Source organism: Bufo gargarizans, chromosome 6 (assembly GCF_014858855.1).
Source record: "Bufo gargarizans isolate SCDJY-AF-19 chromosome 6, ASM1485885v1, whole genome shotgun sequence".
Taxonomy (NCBI): Eukaryota; Metazoa; Chordata; class Amphibia; order Anura; family Bufonidae; genus Bufo; species Bufo gargarizans.
Genome location: NC_058085.1, coordinates 296,358,803 through 296,386,229, shown reverse-complemented (window position 1 = coordinate 296,386,229; position 27,427 = coordinate 296,358,803). Strand labels below are relative to the sequence as shown.

General features: G+C 47.1%; 1 protein-coding gene across 6 annotated transcripts in view; it reads right to left on the bottom strand.

The window, feature by feature from the left end:
* Positions 1–27,427, bottom strand: part of ANK3 (ankyrin 3) — a 695,467-nt gene that overhangs the window by 615,586 nt on the left and 52,454 nt on the right. The gene's annotated exons all lie outside the window — the stretch shown is intronic.

Genomic DNA, 27,427 nt, shown 5'->3' with positions numbered 1-27,427 from the left:
TCATGGCTTGGTCCTAATGTCAAGGAACCATGAACCAGACGTACAACAAGAGATAAGTGGAAAATAAGAAGGCTTTATTGAAAATCAAGCCGTAAGCAAAAGTCCAAACGGATGGCTAAACCGAAGCAGGGTCTTGCGTAGACAGAGGTCAGGAACCAGAAGGGTAGTCAGACGAAGCCAGGATCAGGAACCAACGGGGTAGTCAGACGAAGCCAGGATTAGGAACCAACGGGGTAGTCAGACGAGGCCAGGATCAGGAACCAGAAGCAGCAGCAGTCTTAGAAGCATGTGAACACAGGAGGACCAAGCAAGGAACTGAAGCCACAGACCTCCTATATATATGAGCTAGGCATCCAGCTCCTCCCAGTGGGAAGGAGAAGCCGCAGGGTGGGAGGCTACAAGAAACCCAGAAACCAAGATGGCCGCCAGCACATGTCAAACGAAGGAGAAAAGTGAGAAGGTAAGACCATGACAATGAGGATATGATAGATTACATCAATAAGAATCCATTAATATCTACTCAGTGTAACAAACATTTGTCAACACAAAGAACAGTAAAAGCTTCCTCATTTGATACCATTAGGCCTCTTTCACACCAGCGTGGCGTGTGAGGGCCAGAAAAGATGCGGGTGCGTTGCGGTAAAATGCGTGATTTTTCCGCGCGAGTGCAAAGCGCTTTAATGCGTTTTGCACCCGCGTGAGAAAAATCGGCATGTTTGGTACCCAGACCCAAACCCGGACTTCATCACTGAAGTTTGGGTTTGGGATCGGTGTTGTGTAGATTTTATTATTTTCCCTTATAACATGGTTAATTCTTAATACAGAATGCAAAGTAAATTAGGGATGGAGGGGTTAAAAAATAAAAAATAAAGTTAACTTACCTGCTCCATAGCTGCCGATCTCTGTTCTATCTTCAGGACCTGGCAAAAGACCTGTGGTGATGTCACTGTGCTCATCACATGGTCCAATCACATGGTTCATCACTATAGTGAGGGACCATGTGATTGGACCATGTGATGTGACGTCACCACAGGTCCTTAGCCGGCAGCTCAACATTACAGAAGAAGACAGAGATCCAGAACTACACGATCAAGTGGACTCGTTGAGTTAATTTTTTTTATTTTTAACCTCTCCATCACTATTTTACTTTGCATTCTGTATTCAGAATGCTATTATTTTCCCTTATAACCATGTTATAAGGGATAATAATACAGATTGGGTCCCCAGCACGATCGTCACCTAGCAACCATGCGTGAAAATGGCACCGCATCCGCACTTGCTTGTGGATGCTTGCGATTTTCACTTCTATGGGGCCTGCGTTGCGTGAAAAACGCAGAATATAGAGCATGCTGCGATTTTCACGCAACGCACAAGTGATGCGTGAAAATCACAGCTCATGTGCAAAGCCCCATAGAAATGAATAAGTCCGGATTCAATGCGGGTGCAATGCGTTTACATCAATCATTGCACCTGCGCGGAATACTTGCCCGTGTGAAAGGGGCCTTAAAGCTCACTCACACGACAAACAACCGTGTTGCAGCTGATTTTGTAATGGCCGTCACACGACCGCTGTCAGAACCAACTAAAGTCTATGGAGCTATTCACATGGCGGTTCCTAACAGCCAGTGAATAGCGGCACTCAAAAAAAATAGAACATGTCCTATTTTTGGCCATTTTCACTGCCAGCCAGCTGTTATTTAAATCAATAAGCCTGTTTTTAACGGCTTGTTTAGACAGGAGTGCAACCGTCCATTGGCCGTTAAAAATGGGTACACTATGTTTAAAGAGAAAAAACAGCTAACATTCTCCCCGGCTGTGATGCAGTTTGCTGTGATTGGACTGCGCCAGGGAAAAGGAGAGGCCCACTGAGAAAGGCGGCCGTCTCCCCCTCCCTGTACCAACACCGCAATAGGGCAGTGTATTAGGAAAAAAATAGCAATATCACATCTCCTAATCGTGGCCTACAGTGCCATGTATTGATTTTAGAAAGTACAAACTGATGAAAGGTCCTCTTTAAATAAGGGCCTTTCAGGGGTAAAAAAAAAAAAAAACACTCTCCTCATCCACTTGATGCCACATTGGAGGCAGCAGGACCACAATGTGATGTCACGACGCTGGGAGCATCAGGTCCTGGTGCCTCCAGTACGGAGCAAGTGTTCCCTTGTCACTTTGTTTTCTATATACATATATATATATATATACATATATATATATATATATATATATATATACTGGGGGACACCATGGGGGCATTTTGTATACTGAGGGCACAGTGATTGGGATGTTAAAATCCTAATCATAAAATTCATCAGTTTTTAATAGTTGTTTTTAACGGCGGTAAACAGATAAACGGACAGAAAATGGATGCACACACTGATGCAAAATGGCCATGAAAAACTGACAGTTAATACATTTGTGTGAATGTACTCTTATCATTTAAGTCTTTGATTTGTACTGTTTGGAATTGCCACCCAAGTAATATTTAGAAATGGATGTAGCTGACGTGTCTAAAATTACAGGAAATGGATTGTACAAACAGCAAAATGATTCCAAAAACAGTGCCATGCCTGGCCACGGGGTTTGTGTTGTATTAGAGCTCAGTCCCATTTGCTTCAATGCAATACCAGACACAATCTGTGGTCAGGTTTGGTGCTGTTTCTGAAAGAAAGCAGCCACGTTTTTCCATACCTTAACAATCCCTTTAAAGGGATTTTATGGGATCTAGCAGGTCCCACAAACCTACCTTAATTGCACAAAACTCCCCTGTAGAAAAAAGTTTGTAATCTACTTACTGCCCTGAAGCTGCATGCATCAGCCGCTTAGGAACCTAGTCCTGTGATGCTCCTCTTTTGAAAATCCTGCTTCTGCCGTTGTTACACCCTTTACAGTATGGGCTATGGATGAGACATAATTTCTGCTGTCTATGGAGCCAGATCTGTTCCTCTTCCTAGCAAAGTCCTGAATCCACCTCATCTGCATATGTATCAGGAACCGTTCTGATCCTGTTCACAGCAGAAGTGACATCCCACCCACAGCCCAGGCCAGAAACCTGGTGAAGAACGTGACATTGGTGGAAGCAGGATTTCCAGAACAGGAGCATTATATGCCCGGGCCCCTCACACAGATTGTACTTACCTCGCTCCCTGGCACCGACCACGCTCCTGATGCCCACACGGCCTCCGCTGCATCTCCCTGACGCGCGTATGAAAACATCCGCTGACAGGCAGTAGGCCGCAACAGGAATGAACCTCCCTAGCATCAACCATGTCCCCCCCCCCCCCGATGCCAGATGTATTGATCTGCGCAATGGGGAGAAGCAGCGGCGGCCGTGTGGGCATCAGGAACGAATCGGGTGGTGGAGAGCGAGGTAAGTACAATCTGTGTGAGCATTTGGGGGGGGGGGGACATTCATGCATTCAAACATTTTCAGGGGTTCCCTTGTGGTAAAGAGGCTGGAAATCACAGCTGTATACTGTATATTCTAAAACTAAGGAGGATGTATCATTTTTGTACTCCAGTTTTCTGATGTACAAAAAGTTGCAAACTTTGTTGCAAGTCCAGTTTTGTGCTATGGGGGGGCTATTGGTGCCATGATACTGGCACATGGAGGGGGGAGGAGAGAGGCACCTGATACTGGTACATTAGGGGGCAGGGGGAGAGGATGGCACTATGATATTGGCACATGGGGGGGGGGGTATGAATCATGAGGGGCAAAAATGTAAAATGATGGGGGGGGGCAAGAAATGGATATGAATCATGAGGGGCAGAAATGTGAAATGATGGGGGGGGGCAAGAAATGGATATGAATCATGAGGGGCAGAAATGTGAAATGATGGGGGGGGGGCAAGAAATGGACATGAATCACGAGGGGCAGAAATGTGAAATGATGGGGGGGGGCAAGAAATGGACATGAATCACGAGGGGCAGAAATGTGAAATGATGGGGGTGGGGGGCAAGAAATGGATATGAATCATGAGGGGCAGAAATGTGAAATGATGGGGGGGGGCAAGAAATGGACATGAATCACGAGGGGCAGAAATGTGAAATGATGGGGGGGGGCAAGAAATGGACATGAATCATGAGGGGCAGAAATGTGAAATGATGGGGGGGCAAGAAATGGACATGAATCATGAGGGGCAGAAATGTGAAATGATGGGGGGGGGGGCAAGAAATGGACATGAATCATGAGGGGCAGAAATGTGAAATGATGGGGGGGGCAAGAAATGGACATGAATCATGAGGGGCAGAAATGTGAAATGATGGGGGGGGGGCAAGAAATGGACATGAATCATGAGGGGCAGAAATGTGAAATGATGGGGGGGGCAAGAAATGGACATGAATCATGAGGGGCAGAAATGTGAAATGATTAGGGGGGGGGCGCCAGAATGTAGATTCGCTTGTGTTGACAAAAATCCTTGCACCACCCCTGGAGCAGAGGATAGTGGTGGTGATGGCAAAAATGGGAGTACTGGTAATTCAATGAATAATGATCCTCATAGAGTTAGTGGGGCAGCGACAGACACGGGCCACCGATGTAACAGGTACTTTTTTTTAAACTTAGTATTTAAAGAAATCAATTTTTTAAATCATTTTGGCAGTTTTTCTTTTTAATTTTGGCAGCACTATGCCATGGAAAAGTAAATCCAGAATATTGTCCTTCAGTAGCAATCAGCACATAGAGATAAATCTCCTATACACATAGAGAACCCACTTTCAGTTTATTGATGTGAGGGAAACATGTTATCTGCTAGTATAATAGTAGATTAGTAGAATTAGGATGACAGTACAACAGCTATATTGTTCTCTCAATAGGCCTAGATAAAGATGCCCACAGAAGTGCATTGCATTTAATAGTGTAATGTGCAATGTTCTAATTGAGTATCTCATCCCCTTCCCTCTCTGGTCACACTTATGGTCTGATTGAAAAAGTCAAATGATACTGCCGTGTTAAAAGTCCAAACAAAGCAAGAAGTAACAGACCTAGGAGAGGAAGTAGTATTCATGGAGTGACTTAGCCTACTTTCACACTAGCGTTCGCTGGTCCGCTCGTGAGCTCCGTTTGAAGGGGCTCACGAGCGGACCCGAACGCAGCCGTCCAGCCCTGATGCAGTCTGAATGGAGCGGATCCGCTCAGACTGCATCAGTCTGGCGGCGTTCAGCCTCCGCTCCGCTCGCCTCCGCACGGACAGGCGGACAGCTGAACGCTGCTTGCAGCGTTCGGGTGTCCGCCTGGCCGTGCGGAGGCGTGCGGATCTGTGCGGATCCGTCCAGACTTACAATGTAAGTCAATGGGGACGGATCCGTTTGAAGATGTCACCCTGTGGCTCAATCTTCAGGCGGATCCGTCCCCCATTGACTTTACATTGAAAGTCTGGACGGATCCGTACGAGGCTATTTTCACACTTAGCTTTTATATGCTAAAATAATGCAGACGGATCCGTTCTGAACGGAGCCTCCGTCTGCATTATTATGATCGGATCCGTTCAGAACGGATCCGATCGAACGCTAGTGTGAAAGTAGCCTTAAAAAAATGATATCCAGGAAACCATTCATCAGTTTTTTTATAAAAAGAAAAAATACATAGAATATTCATACAAAGGCTGTTAAAGAGGACCTTTTACCAGTTTTTACTTTATAAAAGCAATACCTCATACTGTAGTCCATCTTCAGGAGATGCCATCTCGCACATTTTTTTTCATGATCCGCTCCTCCATGGCACATCTGTGCCCCCCTTTTAGTTTTGGCACCTGATATGCTAATTAAAGTATAACTGTCATGTTTTCATAAAAAAAAAAAAATATTTTAGCACATGTTACTGCTGCAGTATACATAAAGCAATATTTAGTTTCTTCACATACCACTGTTTTCCTTGAGTTTTCCCCTTAGTTACGGTTGTTTAAACATTTACAATATGAGGACCTTCTCAAGATGGCGCCAGTTCTCTGAGGCCAAAACTGCTTTCCCTCACTTCCCATACACACTTGCTGTAGCCAGCAGCTCCCTGCCAGCCAATCAGATTGGATTACTGAGAGCTACGCCTCCTCACTCTGTAGCCTCATGCAGGCATGCAGTGTGGAAGACCGCCCCTCTGCCTTCTGTTTATACTAAAAAGAGGACAGACAAGCCATAGCAACGGTCTTTTAAGGGAGCAGTGGAAAGGGACAGAGGACATTAATGAAAACTGCTATTATAAGGTAATTACAGATCTTTTAGCAATCATTGACAGACTAACTCATACACATTCCTAGCTCTAATAAAGTAGCAAATAAAACAAAAATTTACCCTTTAATAGCATCGGTACAGGGAGGAAGAGACATCAGCGTCTCTTTCTCCATGGCTGTGACACGGTCCTATCACAGCAGACCGCTTCATAGTCAGGGAGAAGGAAAGTTGTTCTTGTGAGATTTGGTAAATTGCACAAGAACAGGCTATGTAAGCGAGCAAAGTACTTGTTGTACTCACTTACATAGCCTGTTCTCTTGAGATTTACCAAATCTCACAAGAACAACTCTCCCTCTTCCTGGCTGTGAAGCGGTCCGCTGCAATTGGAGGGCGCCACAGCCAGGGAGAAGGAGACACCCGCTGAGAAAACCTGATGTCTCCTCCTCCCTGTACCAATGCTATTAATTAGCATATCAGGTGTCAAAACCAAAAGGGGGCACAGCGGTGCAATGGAGGAGAGGGTAAGGGAGAGGGTAAGGAAAAAAAATTGCAAGATGGTATCTCTTGGACAAGGGCTACAGTATGAGGGATTGCTTTTATAAAGTAATAGTGCCATATTAAAAAGTCCTCTATAATATGTGGGAAAAAATTGTGATGGTTCCCTTTAAATCAAGAAAGTGCTATCTATGGCCAGACAAAGTCACCCTGTTGTTTCCAAATGACCCTATTGTGCACTTAAATGAGCCCTGTGTATGCAGTATACATTATGCTGCGGCTTTGTTTCTCTGTAACACAGAACCGTTTTTGAACAGTTCCATAATATCTATATTACAGAACCCACCAAAGACATCATTTGAGATGCATTGGTAAAGGATGAACGGAAAGAACAAAAGGGATTCTGTCTGTGTAATAAGTCAATGGAATGTATCCCTCATTATACTATTCATGGTCTCCATGATCCGCCACTGTCTGGTGACTTGGAGAACATGCAGGTGCTGGTCACATTCTGCAATGCTCTGGTGTAGTTGTGTCTCCAGAATTAAAACAATGCCAGTGGAAAATGTGAAAAACATTTTAAGAACATTGTATGTCTTTGCTGAGATGTTATTTCTTGAAGTTACAGGCCCGAAGCCTGAGCTGTACTACTGAAAGGTTCTGATGACATCATGCACTGTTCCCATTTCAGGTAAAAAGTTGGTGTTTGCCACTAGTGATGTGAAACAACTCTGGATAACGGGTCACTGAACACAAAAATACAGTGTCAGAGGCCCACTGACCAGAGTGGGAAACAGGACGAATTTTAAAGTCAAGCATATTTAATTTTAATAAAATCGTTTTCCAAGATTTTTATGACTTATGACCATAGGTCATCAGTATCTAATCGGTGGACATCCGACACCCGCGACCCCGCCGATCAGCTGTCAGAGAAGGCACCAGCACTCACAGTAGCGCCGCACAGGGGCGTACACAGAAATCACTGGGCCCCATAGCAAGAGTCTGAATTGGGCCCCCAACCCCGCCCACTACCCACCCCTGGACCATCCCACCCCCTGGCTCCTCCCCGCCACACCCCCATTTGCCAATAAGAAAATGTATACATGTTCTACTGAAACCGTTAGAAACCTTTAAGAAATAGGTGCTGAATTCAGGTGCTTATAGTGCTTTATAATCCATACTCTCTCTGTATGGGAGTAAGGATCTCAGCCATGTACAGCACACATCACTGCTCCTGCCTGTCTGCTTTGGTAAAGTCGGGCATAAATGGGCGATGTCAGGCTTTAGCAGAGTGGGCACAGGGCGCCATATGTATGCGAGCATATATATCACTCCTCCTGCCTGTGCCCACTGCGGTAAAGCCTGACACAGCTTTGTTACCAGCGCCATTTTTTCATCACTTCTCTCACCCCAAAAAATTTAATAAAATGTGATTTAAAAAGTCACGCACACTCCAAAAGGGTATCAATAAAAACTACAGTTCATCCCGCAAAAAATGAGCCCCCACACAACTTATATAACTATAAAAAAGTTATGGGGGTCAGAATATGGTGATGTAAAAAAGTAAATATTTTGTTTTAAATCAAAGTGTTAATGTATTTTTACACTATTTAGACATAAAAAACCTACACATATGTGGTATCGTTGTAATCGTACTGACCCAGAGAATGGCACAGTTTTGCCACAAAGGTAAAGCTGTAGGAACAAAACCCCTAAAAAGGTGGAAAAATTGTGGGGTTTTCCCACAAAAAAAAGTTATGGCTCAAGGAAGATAGGGAAGGAAAAATAAAATGCAAAAATGAAAAAACCTCTGGTATCCTAAGGGTTAAAGGGGCTATCTAATCCCTATTATGCCCCCCAAATTGCCCAGGCACCGCATACAGTTAATACTTATGCCCAATGGGGGGGTGCAGACAATAGCAGGCTGTGTCGGAAATGAACCTCCCTAGCGTCACCCGCGATGCAAGGGAGGCTCATTCCCATTGTGGCCTGCTATTGGCTGCTCCCCCCTATGTCGCTGGATGTATTAATCTGCGTGACGGGAGGGAGGCAGTGGCAGCTGTGTGGGCATCAGGAGCAATGCGGGTGCTGGGGAATGAGGTAAGTAAGGTGCCTGGCCCCGAGCATTTTGGGGGGCATTATAGGGGTTGGATAACCCCTTTAACTCATTGCTGCTGATGCTAAGTGTGCACATAGCCACCAATCATATTCTCCCCCCACCCCTGCAAGATGACTGATATGCTGGGGGGCCCTGTAGGATCATAGAGGACTCAGGAGGACAGTGTGCTTCCACCCTCTTCTCCCCGGGGAGTGAGGGGGGAGGGAGTAGGAGGAAAGCACACTGTCCTCCGGAGTCCTCTATGATCCTACAGGGCCCCCTTCCCCCCAAACCCCACTGCTTGCTGCTGCCCTCCCCCTATCAAGAATACTCATTTCCAACCAATACCATATATGAGCTTTATATTAAGTCTGCTGCTGTCCTCTTACTGTGGCCCACTTCACTGACCAGTCCTTCAGTATGGGCCAGGGGTGTGGGGCACTCACTGGCTGATGACTGTCTTGAGGGCGGGCGGCAGATGGCGGGCAGCACGTGAGCGCAGAGGATAACTCTGCCACGCCGAGTGCACTGCTCTATTAGGGTGACCAGACGTCCGGTTTTTAGACTCCTGGTCCTCCGTCCGGCACAAGGCCAGGACGGACTGCCAGAAGTCCTCCTTTTTTGTGGTCATCAGCGACTCTAGACTCGACGAGTACGGGGCACTTTAAGGATCACTCACATCATGGCGTAGAGCGCACTGACATCAGTCGCACGTCTGGCAGCGCCTGCATCGCGCCAGTCAATTCTGGTTTGTGCAGGCGCGGCCACGCAGGAAGTGGAGGAACAGACTCTGAGGAGCGCAGCTGCACTGAGGTACTCCCTGGTCTGTGCTGTGGGCCGTCGGGGATTGCTCAAAGGGGGGGAAGGGCAGGCGCTGGTAATTTTAAAAGGGGTTAATAATACTTACTGTGTGGGTCCTGGGAACAGCTGAAAGGGGGAAATAAATAAGTGTAAAGAGGGGACTTAAAGGGGTTAAATACTGTGAATGAGGGACTGCTGAAAAGGGTCTATGTGAAGGCCCTTCACACTTTCACAGTATTTATTAACCCCTTTCAGCAGTTCCCCATTCACAGTATTTATTAAGCCCTCAGGGGACTGCTGAAAAGGGTTAATACTGTGAATAGGGTACTGCTTAAAGGGGTTAACGATAATAACTACTACTGTCCCTCCAGGACACCCATGACCCCTCCACAAGTTCTTACCTCTCCTCCACCCGTTTCCCGGCAGGCGATGGGGGGCGTGGCTTCGCGGAGGTGGGCGTGGTTTGTAAGTTTTAGGGGCGTGACCGGCGAGATCTGTAAAGCCAGTGGCCACCCTAGTCTCTATGTGTGCCTGGCTGAGCTGCTCCTGCTGCCTGATACACTGGCCAATCAGCAGCAGCAGGATCCTTGCCTGGGAGGGAGCTTCAGCCCGAACAATGGGTGGGGTTGGAGCCGGAGGGAGAAGTTCAAGAACGCCGCCTGAAACTATGAATAAACTGTCACTGTCTTGTGCAGAGTAGGAGGCGGAGCCTTTCATGCGCTCCGGGCCCCCCGCAGCCTTCTCTTAGCTCACCAAGCACAGTGCCGTACATTTTCTAGCGTCTGTGCTTAGTATCGCAGCTCAGCCCCATTCACTTCTCAAACAGCTTATTGGTCACGGTCCCGAGTGTTGGACCCCTCGATGAGATACTGATGACTTATCTAGAACATAGGTCACCAGTTAACAAATCTTGGAAAATCCCTCTTACAGTGATTGTTAAAAGTAGGGAAACATGTAGGGATGGGTTGTCAAGAGTAGGGATACTTCTTTGACAGACATTTTTATATTTATTCTGGTAGATCTCCTTTATGTGTGCAATCACACAGTCCTAATTTTGGTCTGTGTAAGACAAAGGGTGGCCCCCAACTGATAAACCATGCCCGCATAGGTGAAGCCATGGCATGATTTTTTCTTTATTGTTTGTATTGTTATTATTTCAATAAGCTCAGGCACAGTAAGACCCTATTCATACACTTGTATGAGCGCCATATGATGGCTCTGTACAACTAGAAGGCTCTATGGAGCCGTAACACAGGGATATGCGTTGGCTAATTTCGCGTGTTCGGCATTTATGTTCTCTAGTATCCTTTGAAATGGCCCACCGATGTTTGGACAAGCATATTGTGCTTTCCCAGCTAGAATTCATTTAACTATTTCAAGACTAGGCGATTTTCAGTTTTTGTGCTCCCTGCCAGAGCTATAAAGTTTTTACTTTTCCATTCACACAGCCGTATGAGGGTATGTTTTACGTGCTAATGGGCAAGCTGTATGTTCTAATGGCATTTAGTATTATATACAATGTAGTGGGACCATTTGGAGTAGAACTGGAAAATATGCAATAAGGCCATAGTTTTATGGGTTGTGTTTTGGTGGCTCTCCCTATGCGTAAATTGATCTGTGCCCTTCATTCTGTGCGTCAGTACGATTACAGCTGTACCATATTTGTATAGTTTTTCTTGTGTTTTTATATTTAAAAATAAATAAATAAACTTTGGAAAAAATTATTATCGTATTCTGACCCCAATAATATAGTTATGTCTACAGAGAAATATCATTTGATATAGCTAAGTTTTTATGGGGTTAGGCCACTTTCACACTGGCGTTTCTGGGTCCGTTTGTGAGATCCGTTCAGGGCTCTCACTAGCAGTCCAAAACGGATCAGTTCAGCCCCAATGCATTCTGAGTGGATCCATTCAGAATGCATCAGTTTGCCTCCGTTCAGCCTCTATTCCTCTCTGGAGGCGGACACCAAAACGCTGCTTGCAGCGTTTTGATGTACGTCTGACGATGTGGAGCCGAACGGATACGTCCTGACTTACAATGTAAGTCAATGGGGACGGATCCGTTTTCACTGATACAATATGGTGCAATTGAAAACGGATCCGCCTCCCATTGACTTTCAGTGTATGTCAAAATGGATCCGTTTGCATTATCATGAACAAAAAAATAATAATAAACTTTTTTTTTAGTTTTTTTGTTCATGGTAATGCAAACGGATCCATTCTGAACAGATACAAGCGGATCCGCACCTAACGCAGGTGTGAAAGTAGCTTTAGTTTTCAACTATACCACTTTTGGTATGATGACTTTTTGGTCACTTTTTATTCAATTTTTTGGTGGAGTTAATTTGTTTCTGTTACAGAAATCACCGTACGAGATAACTACATTTACATTTTAATAGTACAGGCAGTTTGGAACACAGCAGTGCCTATGATGTTATTTTTTTTTTCTGTTACACTTATTTAACTTTTTTTTTTTTACAGATCACTTCTGGTATATACCGCAATGAATTATACCTGTAATTAGGGATGAGCGATTCGACTTCGGATGAAACATCTGAAGTCGATTCGCATAATAACTTCATAAATCAATTTGTACTGTAAAAAAACAATTTCCCGAACTCGGGTTCAGTTCCAAGGTACCACTTGGAACTGAACCCGAGTTCGGGAAATGGTTTTTCACAGTAGAAATTGATTTATGAAGTTATTATGCAAAGACTCGCTAGAATTCGCAAAGTAATAACTTTGGCTCATAGGAGCCAATAGATTCTAATACTGTACAGAGAGCTCCTGCTCCATACAGTATTCAAACAAAGTATTATGCAAATCGACTTCGGATATTTCATCCAAAGTCGATTTGCTCCTCCCTAATTGTAATCTATTGCAGATTTGCTATGTTCTTATGGAGCTCTGCCATCTGCAGGCCTCTATAAGAACTACAGCTTTAATAGGCTGAATTTATGCATAGAGACCCAGGCTATTTCCACGAATTAACAGCTTCCCCGATCTCAACAAACATGTCACAAAGTGAATGGGAAATGAAGGATTGCTACTGCAAACCTTCCACCCTCTTTCAGTTCTACTGATTATCGGCAGCACATCTGTGATCATATAGAGAGATGTCCTACCAATAATTGTGCATCTGTCTATGCAAATCAGCTGACAAATGAGAGTTTACTTGTTTATTGGTTGTTCTGCGGCATGCGGCAATTATCGTTCCAAAGAATTCTTGATCAGAAAATAGAGCTCATAGTCCTATTTATTTACTGCCAAAAATAGGGAAAGGTCTTGACAGTAAAGCAGTAATCCCTTTTAGGCTTCCTTTACACGTTATTTTTTTGGTTTGCATTTTTTGCTTTTATTTTCAAAGCTTCTTTTTTTAGAGCTTTTAACCTATTTTTCTGGGTGTTTTTCAGCTCCACAGTGATTCCATGTTAAAAAATACCTTTAAAAAGGTCTAGAATATGCTTTCTAAAAAATAAACTACAAAGCTAAAAACAAATGCAATGCATAATACACCATGCAAAAATGTGGATGTTTCATAATTCATTATAGACTAAGAGGTGCATTTTAGATGCCGGTTTTAATAAAAGCCCATAGCTGGGGGTGGATCCGCAGAAGTTTTGAATAGTTATGCTTCCGAGCTGTATTACCATTTTCTATGCCTAAGGCTGGGTTCACACCTGAGCGTTTTACAGCGCGTTCAAACGCGCTGTAAAACGCTCAACACATGAAAACCAATGCTTCCCTATGGGAATGGTTCTCACCTGGGCGTTTTACAGCGCGTACGATCGCGCTGTAAAACGCCCGACGCATAATCAAGTACTTGAGCTTCTTTGGGGCGTTTTGACGCGCGTTTGTGGCCATAGGACACTGCAGTCAATCACACAAACGCGCGTCAAACGCGCGTTTACTATTACAAAAAACTCGCATAAAAACGCGCGACAAAAACGCGCTTAAAACGCGCGTTTGAGAAACGCTCAGGTGTGAACCCAGGGTAAGGCCTCATGCACACGACCGTATGTATTTCGCGGTCTGCAAAAACAGATCCACAAAAAATATGGATGACGTCTTTGTGCATTCTGTACTTTGCGGAACGGAACAGCTGACCCCTAATAGAACAGTACTAACCTTGTCCGTAATGCGGACAATAATAGGACATGTTCTATTTTTTTAGTGTAACGGAAATACGGACATAAGGAAACGGAATACACACGGAGAAACTTCAGTTTTTTTGCAGATCCATTGAAATGAATGGTTCTGTTTACGGTCCGCAAATCCATCATAGGATCTCAATAGCGTAGGAAAACGATTTAGTTTTGTCCCCATTCATTGTCAATGGGGACAAAACTGAACTAAAGGGAACAGATTGCACCAGAATGCATTCTGTTCCGTTTTTGAGTGCATCCTGGGATGCGGAGCAAGATGGATCCGTCATGACTCACAATGTAAGTCAATGGAGACGGATCAGTTTTCTCTGACACAAAAGACATTGGGCCAGATTTATCATTAGCTCAAGTCAGAATAATGGAGTGAAAAAGTCGCAAATTTTTGCGCAATCACTAAAACTGCGCAAAAATTTGCGACTTTTTTCTGCTCTGCACTATGCTCGCCAGTTTTCTGAAAGTGGGCGTGTTTTCTTATGTAAATTAATCTCTAGACAGATTTACTATTGTGACTATTTAAAAAGTCGCAAAAAAGTCGCAAAAAATTGCGCAATTTCACTCCAGTGAGGACCATGCTTATCTTATGAGACTTTTTAATAGAACATGCAACTTTTTTGTAAAGACGTGCGACTTTTTCGTAAAGATGTGCGACTTTTGTAAAGCTGCTTACTGACGGATAAACTGCTACCGTCAAACCACATTTATTACAGTCTTAAAGGGCCGATCATAAATCTGACTTGGCTAAAACTGACTTTAGCCATATGTGAAAGTGGAGTGAGCTGTCAGAGTCATGATAAATCTGGCCCATTGACTTACAATGGTTTTAGACCGTCTTGGCTATGTTAAAGATAATACAAGTTGATAACGGATGCAGACGGTTGTATTATCATGACGGAAGTGTTTTTGCTGATCCATGATGTATCCAGCAAAAACGCTGGTGTGAAGGTAACCTAAAATAGGCGTAGAAAAGGATGAATGAGAAGGGCCTCCCAGCCCGTTCCCTTCTCCGCCCACAATTTTAGACCTGGCGTGAGGGGAGAAGTTGCAGATAGCGGCACAACTAAGCGTTGCACCAATATCTGAGTCCGAAATACGCCTAAATATCTAGCCTCATAAAATGTCAAAATAACCTGCTTGAAACCAGCCTAAAAGATTGAAGGAAGCCATTTTTTTTGTGCCAAAGCTTAAAGTGGAAGTTACATAGAGAAAACGTATAATGGAAGGTTTAAGCTTCTTTCTTTCATGTTTTGGACCTACTCCTACTGAAGCATAATGTGAAAGAGGACTTATTAGATTTCTTCTCTCGTGAGAAATGCTCTGAGTTGATCCAGGAGATGGCCAGGTGGGGAGGATTATATTGGGCTGAGGATGTCAGGGCGTTCATATATTGTTTAAAGCAAGAGATGGGTGAGGCAGACAGTAGATAAAAGAGGAGGATTAGACAAATGTGAGGGTGTTGTAATTGGAGTAACCATGGAGGATTTGTAAAGGTGTTTCTCTAACAAATATAGACAAAGTTATGAAGACAGCATAAAGCCATGTATGAGTCCTACAAGGGACTGTCCACTTGAGAACATATACACAATGATAGCACATTCCTTATGCTACAATATACAACATTAATCAAAGATAACCTGCCATAGCACACTGTAAGCATGCTCACGGACTGCATCATTATGTGTGATATGGCCTTCTATTAAGTCTATTAAAGGGATATTCCAGCGAAAAAAAAAGCATGGTTGCAAATGTTTTAAAAGAAAACAGATAATACTTACCTCACCATTCTCCTGTCTCTGCCATTCTAGTTCTGCCGGGGTCCCAGCTGTCCTCTACTTCCTGCCACTGTCCCAACATGGCGGGAACTGGCAGTGAATTCCACTCATCCAATGACCGGCTGTAGCGATAAGCCACCCCTGAAAGTCCTTGCCGAGTCCGGACAGAGGCAAGAAGTGGAGTACAGCTGGAATCCCAGCACCATTGGACTGGCAGAGACAGGGGAATAGTGAGGTAAGAATAACGCTTTTATTTCTTTAAAGCATTTGCAGCTCGTGGTCAAGTTTTTTTTTATACTGCTGAAATACCCTTGTTGTTTTCCGCTATTGAGATCTGGATCTCAATACAGGAAAAATAATTTTTCTGTTTGGTCCTCATGCATTCTGAATAGAAAGAGATGCGTTCAGGATGCATCAGGATGTCTTCCGTTCCATCAGCATTCCATTTTGTCACTGGACACAAAACTGCTGCAAAAAAACGGTCATGAAAACGGATCTGGCACTGAAAACAATGTAAGTCAATGGTGACGGAGCCTAATGGGGCCGAATGGACGGACACCATTCCTAACAGTGCCAGGGCACTCCCATCTAGATCATGCCCCACTTCTCCCTTCAGTGTCTCCTCTCCACTATCTGAATGGGGCTGGGCAGCTATACCAAGCACAGCCGCTATGCAATGTATGGCGCTGTTCTTCGTAAGCTGCGAGAAAGCCTTGGCACTTATAGCTGACTAGTGGGGGTCCCGGGTGTCAGACACCCACCGATCAGATAATGATGACCTAGAAAGTCTCAGAAAACCCCTTTAATACTGAATAGAAGGTGAATTCCAGGGCAATTTTCCCTTAAAGAGGACCTTGCACCACTCCTGACATTCCTGTTTTAAAAGCTTCATGCATTGCCCATGTAATAACAATTCTGGAGCATCTATTCTGTGTTGTGCCATGTGTATCTGACAGTATCTCAGTTTTTTCCTTTCAGTGTTGTGTTTGGTAATGACCACACCTCTTGTTAGATGCAGTTTGTAGTCATTACTGAGGCCCTATTTAGTTCTGACTTTCACTGCTTACCATGCAGCTGATATTTCCTCCTGGAGTTGGTTGAGCTGGTGTGTTGTTCCTTTGGATCTCCTGCTCCTCCATTCTGCTTTAAGCTAAGTGCATTTTGTCTTGCATTTTGTTGTTCGCTTGTGTGTGTAGTTGTCTAGGCCTCAGGGAGACGCTGGTTCCTTCATCTGGAAAGGAACCAGTAGTCTCATTCCCTGCAACCGCTCCTAGGGCCTTCCAGGGTCTTTAGGGCCTAGGTTCCGGTGTATGAGTATTTCCACCTTCAGGGTCTACTCATACTGGCAGGAGTCAGGGAGAGGTCTAGGGATTCCTAGGAGGTCATCATCCCTCTCCCTTAGCTTTGAGGCCTAGACTCCAGTTTATTCCTTCTCTGTGTCATTTGGTGTTATCCCCTCCCCATTACCCGTGATATTATCAACCGCCCAAAAAAATGTCATTTTGTTTTTGTCAGTGAAGCGATGGATAGTGTTTCTGCACTGGTCAATCGTATGCAGGGATTGTCTTTGGAGGTGGCTGACCTCCGCCAGGGCTGTCTTTGCCGCAGGGCAAATGGGGCAGCTGCCCTGGGCCCAGTTGCTCCTGGGGGCCCAAGGAAGCTCCGTTTCCCGAGTCCCGACTCACGACTCCGATTCACTATGCAGCAGTCTTCAGAACAACTTACAACTGCGCTGCACTGCTTAGTTAGCAAGCACGTCGGCGCCACGTGGTAAAAGGGGGTGTGTGATGTGACTCACCGCAGCCTGGTGAGTGGCGCCACGGCGGAGCAGCCAGCAGCAGGGACTAAGTCTCCGCCTCTGGTCCGGAGCTAAAGGGATTGGGTGGTGAGTCACGGCCTCACGTGACCAGACCACAAGTGTCATGGTCTTACCTCCTTGCTGTTCCCTTCGTTTGACATGTGCTGGCGGCCATCTTGGTTTCTGGGTTTTCTTGTAGCCTCCCACCCTGCGGCTCCTCCTTCCCACTGGGAGGAGCTGGATGCCCAGCTCATATATATAGGAGGTCTGTGGCTTCAGTTCCTTGCTTGGTCCTCCTGTGTTCACATGCTTCCAAGACTGCTGCTGCTTCTGGTTCCTGATCCTGGCCTCGTCTGACTACCCCGTTGGTTCCTGATTCCGGCTTCGTCTGACTACCCCGTTGGTTCCTGATTCCGGCTTCGTCTGACTACCCCGTTGGTTCCTGTTCCTGGCTTCGTCTGACTACCCTTCTGGTTCCTGACCTCTGTCTCCGCAAGACCCTGCTTCGGTTTAGCCATCCGTTCGGACTTTGCTCACGGCTTGCTCTTCAATAAAACCTTCTTATTTTCCACTTATCTCTTGTTGTACGTCTGGTTCATGGTTCCATGACATTAGGACCAAGCCATGAATTCTGACGGTACAGGGCCACCCTCGCTACCTACGCTGGTTGCCAGACTTGATCAGCAGGATCACCTGTTGGGTCGGTTCGCTGTGGCGTTGCAAACCCTGCTTGAACGCACGGCTCATTTAGCTTCCGTTGCCGATGGGTCGGTTGTCGCTCCTGGGCCCGCTCCTACTGCCGCTCCTGTTGCTGCGCCTGTGGTGTTTCAGGGTATGACCGGTTCTGCCCCCCTTCCACAGCGCTTTGGGGGAGAGCCAACTCAGTGCCGAGGTTTCCTTAACCAGGTGGGCATTTACTTCGAGTTACTGCCACATGCCTTTCCTACTGAGAGATCAAGGGTGGGCTTCTTGATCTCGCTGCTCTCGGACAAGGCCTTGGCCTGGGCCAGCCCTTTATGGGAGAACAACAATCCGGTGGTTGCCGAGTTTTCCGGTTTTGTTGCTTCTCTTCGGAAGGTATTCGATGTGCCGGCTCGTGCTGCCTCTGCTGCGAAGCTCCTTATGTCCATCAGACAGGGTTCACGATCCGTAGCTGAATACGCCATTGAGTTTCGTACCCTGGCAGCAGAGGTGGGCTGGAATAATGAGGCTCTGGTCGCTGCTTTCTCTCATGGTCTCTCGGATGCCTTGAAGGATGAGGTTGCAGCTAAGGACCTACCAGTGGAGCTCGAGTCTCTTATTTCTTTCCTGATTTTGATTGACACCAGACTCAGGGAGAGACCTTCCTTTAAGGAGAGCCTGCGGAGGTCTCCTAACAGATTGGCGCCTACGTTTGCTGTCCCACCCGTGCCTCCCTCTCCTCCCACGCCTCCTGGGGATGACTTGTCTGGGGGTGAACCCATGCAGCGGGGGTTTGCTCGCCTGTCTGAGGGGGAGAGGGTACTCCGGAGACGCGAGGGCCGATGCATGTACTGTGGTCTCGGTGGGCATTTTCGGTTGGCATGTCCGAACCGTCCGGGAGAACGCTCGCACCTGAGGTCCTGTCGGGGGCAGATCTTGGGTGGAGTCTCCTCGTCCCCGGTTTCCCGTGTTGACAAACCACTGATCACGGTTGTCCTCTCCTGGGTCGGGGGCTCGGTGACGACCCAGGCGTTGGTGGACTCTGGTGCTGGTGGTTTGTTCATTGATAGAGTGTTCGTTGCCGCCAATTCCATTCCTCTGCAGCCTCGAGGTTCCCCACTGGCTCTTGAGGCGATAGACGGCAGACCCCTTCTGCCGCCACACGTGACTCATGAGACCCTTCCAGTGGGGATAGCCATTGGTGCCGTTCACAGAGAGTCGGTCTGTCTCCAGGTTATTTCGTCTCCACACTACTCGGTGGTCTTGGGGTACCCCTGGCTCCAGAAGCATAATCCGACTTTCGATTGGAGATCGGTCGAGATCCTCTCGTGGTCACCGCAGTGTGGGGCTAGTTGCATCCATGGGCCTGTCAAGTTGCTGTGTACTTCCTCGGACTCTCTGTTGCCTCCTGAATACGAAGAGTACCGGGATGTATTCGATAAGGTGCGCGCGGTTGCCCTACCTCCGCACCGCCCATACGATTGTGCCATAGAGTTACAATCCGGTGCCGTTCCTCCTCGTGGCAAAGTCTATCCACTGTCGGTAGCGGAGAATGAGGCCATGGAGGAGTACGTGAGGGAGGCGCTTTCACGAGGACACATTCGCAAATCCTCGTCCCCGGCAGGGGCTGGATTTTTCTTTGTGAAAAAGAAGGGCGGCGAGTTGAGGCCTTGCATCGATTACAGGGGTCTCAATCGCATCACGATCAAGAACGCTTACCCGATACCCTTGATTTCCGAGCTGTTCGATCGCCTCAAAGGGGCCACGGTCTTTACCAAACTCGACCTGAGGGCGGCATATAACCTGGTAAGGATCAAGGCGGGCGATGAGTGGAAGACCGCGTTTAACACCAGGACCGGTCATTATGAATCCTTGGTTATGCCCTTTGGGTTGTGCAATGCGCCCGCAGTCTTCCAGGAATTCATCAACGATGTTTTCCGTGACCTGTTGCAGCAGTGTGTGGTGGTCTATTTGGATGACATCTTGGTATATTCTGCATCCATGGAGGGCCACATTCTGGATGTCAGACGAGTGTTGCAACGCTTACGAGAGAACAAGCTGTTCGGTAAGCTTGAGAAATGCGAATTTCACCGATCCCAGGTAACCTTCTTAGGTTACATCATTTCCGCTGAGGGGTTCTCCATGGATCCTGAGAAGGTTTCGGCTGTCTTACAGTGGCCCCAGCCCAGTGGGCTTCGTGCCCTGCAGCGCTTTTTGGGCTTCGCCAATTATTATCGGAAGTTCATCAGGGACTTTTCCATGCTAGCCAAGCCTCTCACGGATCTGACCAGGAAGGGCAGTAATCCTCAGGTCTGGCCGCTCGAGGCCATCCGAGCTTTTGAGGCTCTAAAGTCCGCCTTTGTGTCGGCTCCGATTCTGTCGCATCCCAACCCTGGGTTGCCTTTTGTCCTCGAGGTGGACGCGTCTGAGACGGGAGTAGGCGCCCTCCTGTCTCAGCGTAGAACACCAGAGGGTCCTCTGCTTCCTTGTGGGTTTTACTCCCGGAAACTGTCTTCCGCGGAGTGCAACTATCAGATTGGTGACAGGGAGTTATTGGCCATCGTGCAGGCCCTTAAAGAATGGAGGCACTTGCTCGAGGGCTCGGTGGTTCCGGTTCTCATCCTGACGGACCACAAGAATCTGACCTACCTCTCTGAGGCCAAGAGATTGACACCACGTAAGGCCAGATGGGCTCTGTTCTTGTCACGTTTTAATTACGTGGTCTCCTACCTACCCGGCTCCAAGAACATCAGAGCGGATGCCTTATCACGGCAGTACTCCGAGCTGTCCGGGGAGGAGTCGATTCCGACTACGGTCATACCCCCGAATCAGATCCTGGCCGCTATTCGCACCAGCCTGACTTCTCCTCTGGGTGAGCAGATTTTGGCGGCTCAATCTGGTGCTCCCTCTGGGAGACCCAACGGCAGATGTTTTGTGCCTGAGGAGTTGCGCACTCGGTTGTTGCGAACCTACCATAACTCCAAGGCCGCGGGGCACCCTGGAAAGAATCAGCTGTCCTGGGCGGTTTCACGTCTGTTCTGGTGGCCTTCTCTACGTTCCGACATCGCCGCATATGTAGCGGCATGCTCCGTTTGTGCCCAGAGTAAGTCCCCTCGGCACCTTCCGTTGGGCCTTTTGCAACCCATAGCCACCGGGGAGCGTCCATGGTCACACCTGGGGATGGATTTCATTGTGGACCTCCCTGCATCCCGAGGCCATACGGTCATTCTCATGATTGTGGATCGGTTTTCCAAAATGTGCCACTGTGTTCCTCTCAAGAAGTTACCCTCTGCACAAGAGTTGGCCTCGATTTTTGCCAGGGAGGTCTTCCGGTTGCACGGTTTGCCCAAGGAGATTGTGTCGGATCGGGGGAGTCAGTTTGTGTCCAGGTTCTGGCGCGCCTTTTGCTCCCAGTTGGGGATTCATCTCTCTTTCTCCTCGGCCTACCACCCTCAGTCCAATGGGGCCGCAGAACGATCCAATCAGGCCTTGGAGCAATTCCTTCGTTGCTATGTCTCCGATCACCAAGACAATTGGGTTGACCTCCTGCCTTGGGCTGAGTTTGCCAGGAACACGGCGGTGAACTCTTCCTCTGGGACGTCTCCCTTCATGGCCAATTATGGGTTCCAACCTGCCGTGTTACCGGAGGTATTCTCTCCCCAGGATATTCCGGCTGTGGAGGATCACCTTTCCGTCCTACGTGCTTCTTGGGTACAGATCCAGAGGTCCCTTGAGGTCTCTGCGCAGCGCCAGAAACTCCAGGCTGATCGCAGACGAGCGCCCGCTCCTTCCTACCAGGTCGGAGACCGCGTATGGTTGTCCACCCGCAACCTCAACCTTCGAGTGCCCACTCCCAAGCTGGCGCCTCGCTTTGTTGGTCCCTTCCGAGTGCTTCGCAGGGTAAACCCGGTAGCCTATGCCCTTGCGCTTCCTCCTGGCATGCGGATCTCCAACGTGTTTCATGTCTCCCTGTTGAAGCCACTGGTGTGTAATCGTTTCACTTCCTCGATTCCTCGGCCTCGTCCGGTCCAAGTGGGCAATCGTGAGGAGTATGAGGTGAGCAATATCCTGGACTCACGCCTGGTCCGCGGCCGGGTGCAGTTTTTGGTCCATTGGCGTGGTTATGGTCCAGAGGAGCGTTCCTGGGTTCCCTCCGCAGATGTCCATGCTCCTGCTTTGCTCCGAGCCTTCCACGCACGCTTCCCTCAGAGACCGTTCCTTACTCCGCGGAGGAGGGGCCCTTGAGGGGGAGGTACTGTCATGGTCTTACCTCCTTGCTGTTCCCTTCGTTTGACATGTGCTGGCGGCCATCTTGGTTTCTGGGTTTTCTTGTAGCCTCCCACCCTGCGGCTCCTCCTTCCCACTGGGAGGAGCTGGATGCCCAGCTCATATATATAGGAGGTCTGTGGCTTCAGTTCCTTGCTTGGTCCTCCTGTGTTCACATGCTTCCAAGACTGCTGCTGCTTCTGGTTCCTGATCCTGGCCTCGTCTGACTACCCCGTTGGTTCCTGATTCCGGCTTCGTCTGACTACCCCGTTGGTTCCTGATTCCGGCTTCGTCTGACTACCCCGTTGGTTCCTGTTCCTGGCTTCGTCTGACTACCCTTCTGGTTCCTGACCTCTGTCTCCGCAAGACCCTGCTTCGGTTTAGCCATCCGTTCGGACTTTGCTCACGGCTTGCTCTTCAATAAAACCTTCTTATTTTCCACTTATCTCTTGTTGTACGTCTGGTTCATGGTTCCATGACAACAAGTGACTCACTCACCTTACCTTACACAGCCAGACCAGACCTGCCACTGCCGCGCCAGGAGGGGAGGACTTGGTAGGTAAAGGCTTTAAAGCAAAAAGCACGCATATATATTGACTTAATTTTACATTAGAAATTTAGACCGGTCAGGCTGGTCACCGAATTAATAATTAACCCCAGATCCAAGACCATTCATAAATTAGTGGGGGATTACCGCAAATTAGGTGGCCATTAAACTGTTGGGTGTGCTGGCGGCTTCACTGAAGGCTTCTGCCTCCAGCCCGCGCTTCCTTAACAAGACTGCACCAGGGATGGGCAGGCTGGCGGCTTCGCTTATTATGCTCCGCTGCCGCGTGCGCCAGGGATGGGGGCCCGCAGCTCCAGTAAGTGAAAATGTTTTCCCCCTGTCCCCTCCTCCAACCGCCAGCCTGCACGTCCAGTGTGGTGTGGACTGGTCATTTTTACTAAGGAATATAGTTTAACCATTTATATGCAAAAGAGAAAAAAAGAGGTCACGAAGTCAGCTCCAATCAGATATCTGCACATAGACCAAGAGTCTTGGTCTATGTGCAGATATCTGATTGGAGCTGATTTAGTGACTTATTTTTTTCTCTTTTGGACATAAACAGTTAAACTATATTCCTTAGTAAAAATGACCACTCCACACCATGAGGGCCCCCCTGAGCAATGGGTGACACCAGCCATAGCAACGCCACTGCCTCTCTCTGTAAGTCGCTGGAGTGCACGGCAGGCTCGCTTTTCTGAAGGAAGTGAAACTGTGAACTGTCTGAACTCTGAACGGCTGTACAATCAGTAGTGGCATGTGACACATGTGGCAATAATAATGTGTCTGCTGGCCTGCAGCCTGGTAAAGACCTGTGTCATGTGTGATGTGCATCCCAATTATGCCATACATACGTGTACAGATACTGGTCCTGTACTCCTGTGAGGCTGCAAGGCAGGGGTGTGGTGTGGACCACTCATGAGACTGCATGTGCTTAGGCCTCATACACACGGCCCTTGTTTGGGTCCGCATCCGTTGCTCCATTTCGTGGCCCCGCCCAAAAAATAGAACATGTCCTATTCTTGTCCGTTTTGCGGACAAAAATAGGCATGTCTACAATGGGCCACCCGTTCCGTTATGCAAATTGCGGAAGTCACATGGGCGGCTTCTGTTTTTTGTGGATCCGCGGTTTACTCTACGAGTGGATTATTATTTTTTGTGTGTGTTGTGGTGGAGGGCGTGATTGCATGCTAGGGTGTGTGAAGGCGGGATCCAGGGGGCCAAGTAAATTCTTGCCCAGGGTCCAATCAATATTAAAGACGGCCCTGACCTCCGCACGGCAGTCTCGCAGTTTCAGAGACCACAGAAGGCAGCTTCCAGCAGCAGGAACCAGGCCTGCCCGGAACCTAAGGTCGCTCTCCCAGATAGGTTTTCCGGGGGAAGTGACAACTTTGTTCGGTTCAGGGACTCGTGCAAACTATATTTTAGACCACGTCCTAACTCTACTAGGGACGAGAGCTAAAGAGTGGGGATTATTATTTTGTTACTGAAAGGTGACGCTCAGTCTTGGGCTTTTTCGTTGACAACCGGATCACAATCCCTCCGGTCGGTAGATGAATTTTTCAGAGCTCTGGGGCTTATCTACGATTACCCAGATCGGGTCTCCTTGGCCGAGACTAAGTTGCATGGCTTACAGCAGGGAGAGTGTTCTGCGGAGTCCTATTGCTCTGAATTTAGGAGATGGACAACTGATACTGAGTGGAATGACCCAGCCCTCTGTAGTCCATTCTGTCAAGGGTTATCCGAGAACCTGAAGGACGCATTGGCATTTCACGAATATCCAGAGTCATTGGAGGCGGCCATGTCTCTGTCTGTAAGTATTGATAGACGCCTGAGGGAGAGATCTACGGTTGCTCTCGCTCGAGACACACTATCATATGGGGAAGCGGCCTTTTCAGACACTTTGGGTAGGGAGGCACTTGAGCTCATGTCTGATGATGAGCCAATGCAGTTGGGAGAAGTCACTCCTGGACCTAGTGATAAAAATGTTAGGGTTAAGAAAATACTCAACTTTTTCTGTGGCAAAGGGGGACAGTTTGTTAACCTATGTCCTTATGTTAAAGGAGAAAGAGAGAAAGAAAACTAATGTGTTTAGTCCTCTTCTCACTCTTGGTAGTGTGGGTGGGGAATCTGAGAATGTACTTTTGTCATTTACTAGTAGTAGCCGATTTCTTCTGCCTGCCAAGGTGGCACTAGACTCCAAAACTATGGAAATTGAAGTATACATTGACAGTGGGGCAGGGGTTAACCTAGTGGATGGCAAATGTATTTGTATGCATGGTTTGACAAGAAGCGCATTAGACAAAAATATTTCAGTGTTTGCAAAAGTATTTGTCATAAATTGTGCAGGACATTCGCCTAAAGGTGGGAGATTCTCATCAAGAATCAATTTCATGTTTTGTGCTGGAGGGTCTGCCTGCTCCTCTGGTGCTAGGTTTACCGTGGTTATCCAAACATAACCCTACCATCGATTGGCAAGTGAGACAGATTCTTAATTGGAGTGATTTTTGCATAGACAACTGTCTTAGCACATCGCTTTCTGTTGTAACCACTAAGATTGTACCTTCTTTTATTTCAGATTTTTCTGATGTATTCTCTGAAAGTGGAGAACAGGGGTTACCTCCACATCGGGAGTATGATTGCCCAGTCAACCTTATTCCCGGAGGTAGATTGTATAATCGGTTGTATAATCTTTCTGAACCCAAAAGAGTAGCCATGCGAGAATATATTACCGAGAGCTTGGCTAAAGGTCATAAAAGACCATCTAAATCACCAGTTGCTACAGGGTTCTTCTTTGGAAAAAAGAAGGACAGAATCCTTAGGCCATGTTTGGACTTCTGTGAGCTTACTGTCCATGATCCCTATCCTCTTCCTTTGATCCAAGATTCGTTCAATCAGATTGTCGGTGCCAAGGTGTTCTCTAAATTGGATTTGAGGGGGCATATAATCTGATAAGGATCTAGGAGGGGGACGAATGAAAGACAGCCTTTAATACCACTGAAGGTCATTTTGAGAATTTAGTCATGCCTTTTGGGTTGATCAATGCTCCTGCTGTTTTTCAACATTTCATCAATGACATCTTTCATCATCTGGTGGGCAGGTTTGTGGTGGTGTATCTGGATGATATTTTAATTTATTCCCCCGACATGGAGAAGCATGCGATTTTTGGGGTTCACCAACTACTACCGTAAATTTATCTTGAATTACTCGACTGTTGTTAAACTATTAACAGATATGACTAAGAAAGGTGCGTATTTCTGAGTCTGGTCTGATGAGGCATTACAAGCCTTTTCAGCTGTGAAGGAATGTTTTGCTTCTGCTCCTATACTATTGCAACCTGATGTGTCACAGCCATTCATTGTGGAAGTTGATGCATCCGAGTTAGGGGTTGGAGCAGTCTTGTCGCAGGGGCCTTTACCTAGCAAATGGCGCCCATGTGATTTTTCTCTAAAAAACGCTCTACTGCTGAAAGAAATTATCATGTAGGTAATAGAGAGTTGCTGGCCATTAAGTTGGCTTTTGAGGAATGGCATCATTGGTTGGATGGAGCTATTCATCCTATTACAGTAATTACTGATCACAAAAATCTGGCCTTTCTGGAGTCAGCTAAACGTCTCAAACCAAGGCGGGGAAAGGGGGAGAAATTTGGAGGATCCTGGGATCCTGGCTTGATATTAGCTGATGGGGTGGTTGTATCCGCCCTTTATCCTGAACTTGAGGCAGAGGTGTTGGAGGCCCAGGGAGAAGCACCTAATTCTTGTCCTCCAGGGAAGTTGTTTGTTACTTCGGAACTACGGCACAAGGTGTTTCAAAAACATAACAGAACTGTTCTTACGGGACACCCTGTGAGCAGATCCATGGTTGATCTTATTTCCCGGAGATTCTGGTGGCCAAGATTGTGTAAATGTGTTGAGGGCTATGTGTCAGCTTGTGAGACTTGTGCGCGTGCCAAGGTGACACATACTCGGCCTTCAGGATCTCTACTTCCCTTGTCTATCCCGTCCCGACTGTGGACTCATTTGTCCATGGACTTTATCACAGATTTGCTAAATTCCTCAGGGAAAACTGTGATTCTGGTGGTTGTTGATCGCTTCAGCAAGATGGTGCACTTTAAACCATTCATCAGGTCTGCCTAATGCTAAAACTCTCGCACAAGTGTTTGTCGATAACAATGTGAATCTACATGGCATTCCTTCTGATGTGGTGTCTGATAGAGGGACTCAGTTTGTTTCCAGATTCTGGAAGGCGTTCTGTACTCGCCTGGGTGTACAATTGTCCTTCTCTTCGGCCTTTCATCCTCAGTCGAACGGAAAGACAGAGCGCACTAACCAGAATCTGGAGACTTATTTGAGATGCTTTGTCTCAGAGAATCAGGAGGAGTGGTCTTCATTTTTGTGGCTGGTTGAGTTTGCCATAAATAACCGTAGGCAGGAGTCCACTGATAAGTCACCGTTTTTTGGAGCATATGGGTTCCATCCACAGTTTGGCACATTTTCTGGTACTGAGACTTCTGTTCGTTGTCATCTATCTGACGGAAAATTCAAAACTATTTAAAAAGAAATTGGCAAAAAGTATAAACGTATGGCTGACAAGAGACGTATGAGTGGTCCGGACCTGAGAGTGGGTGATTCTGTGTGGCTGTTTA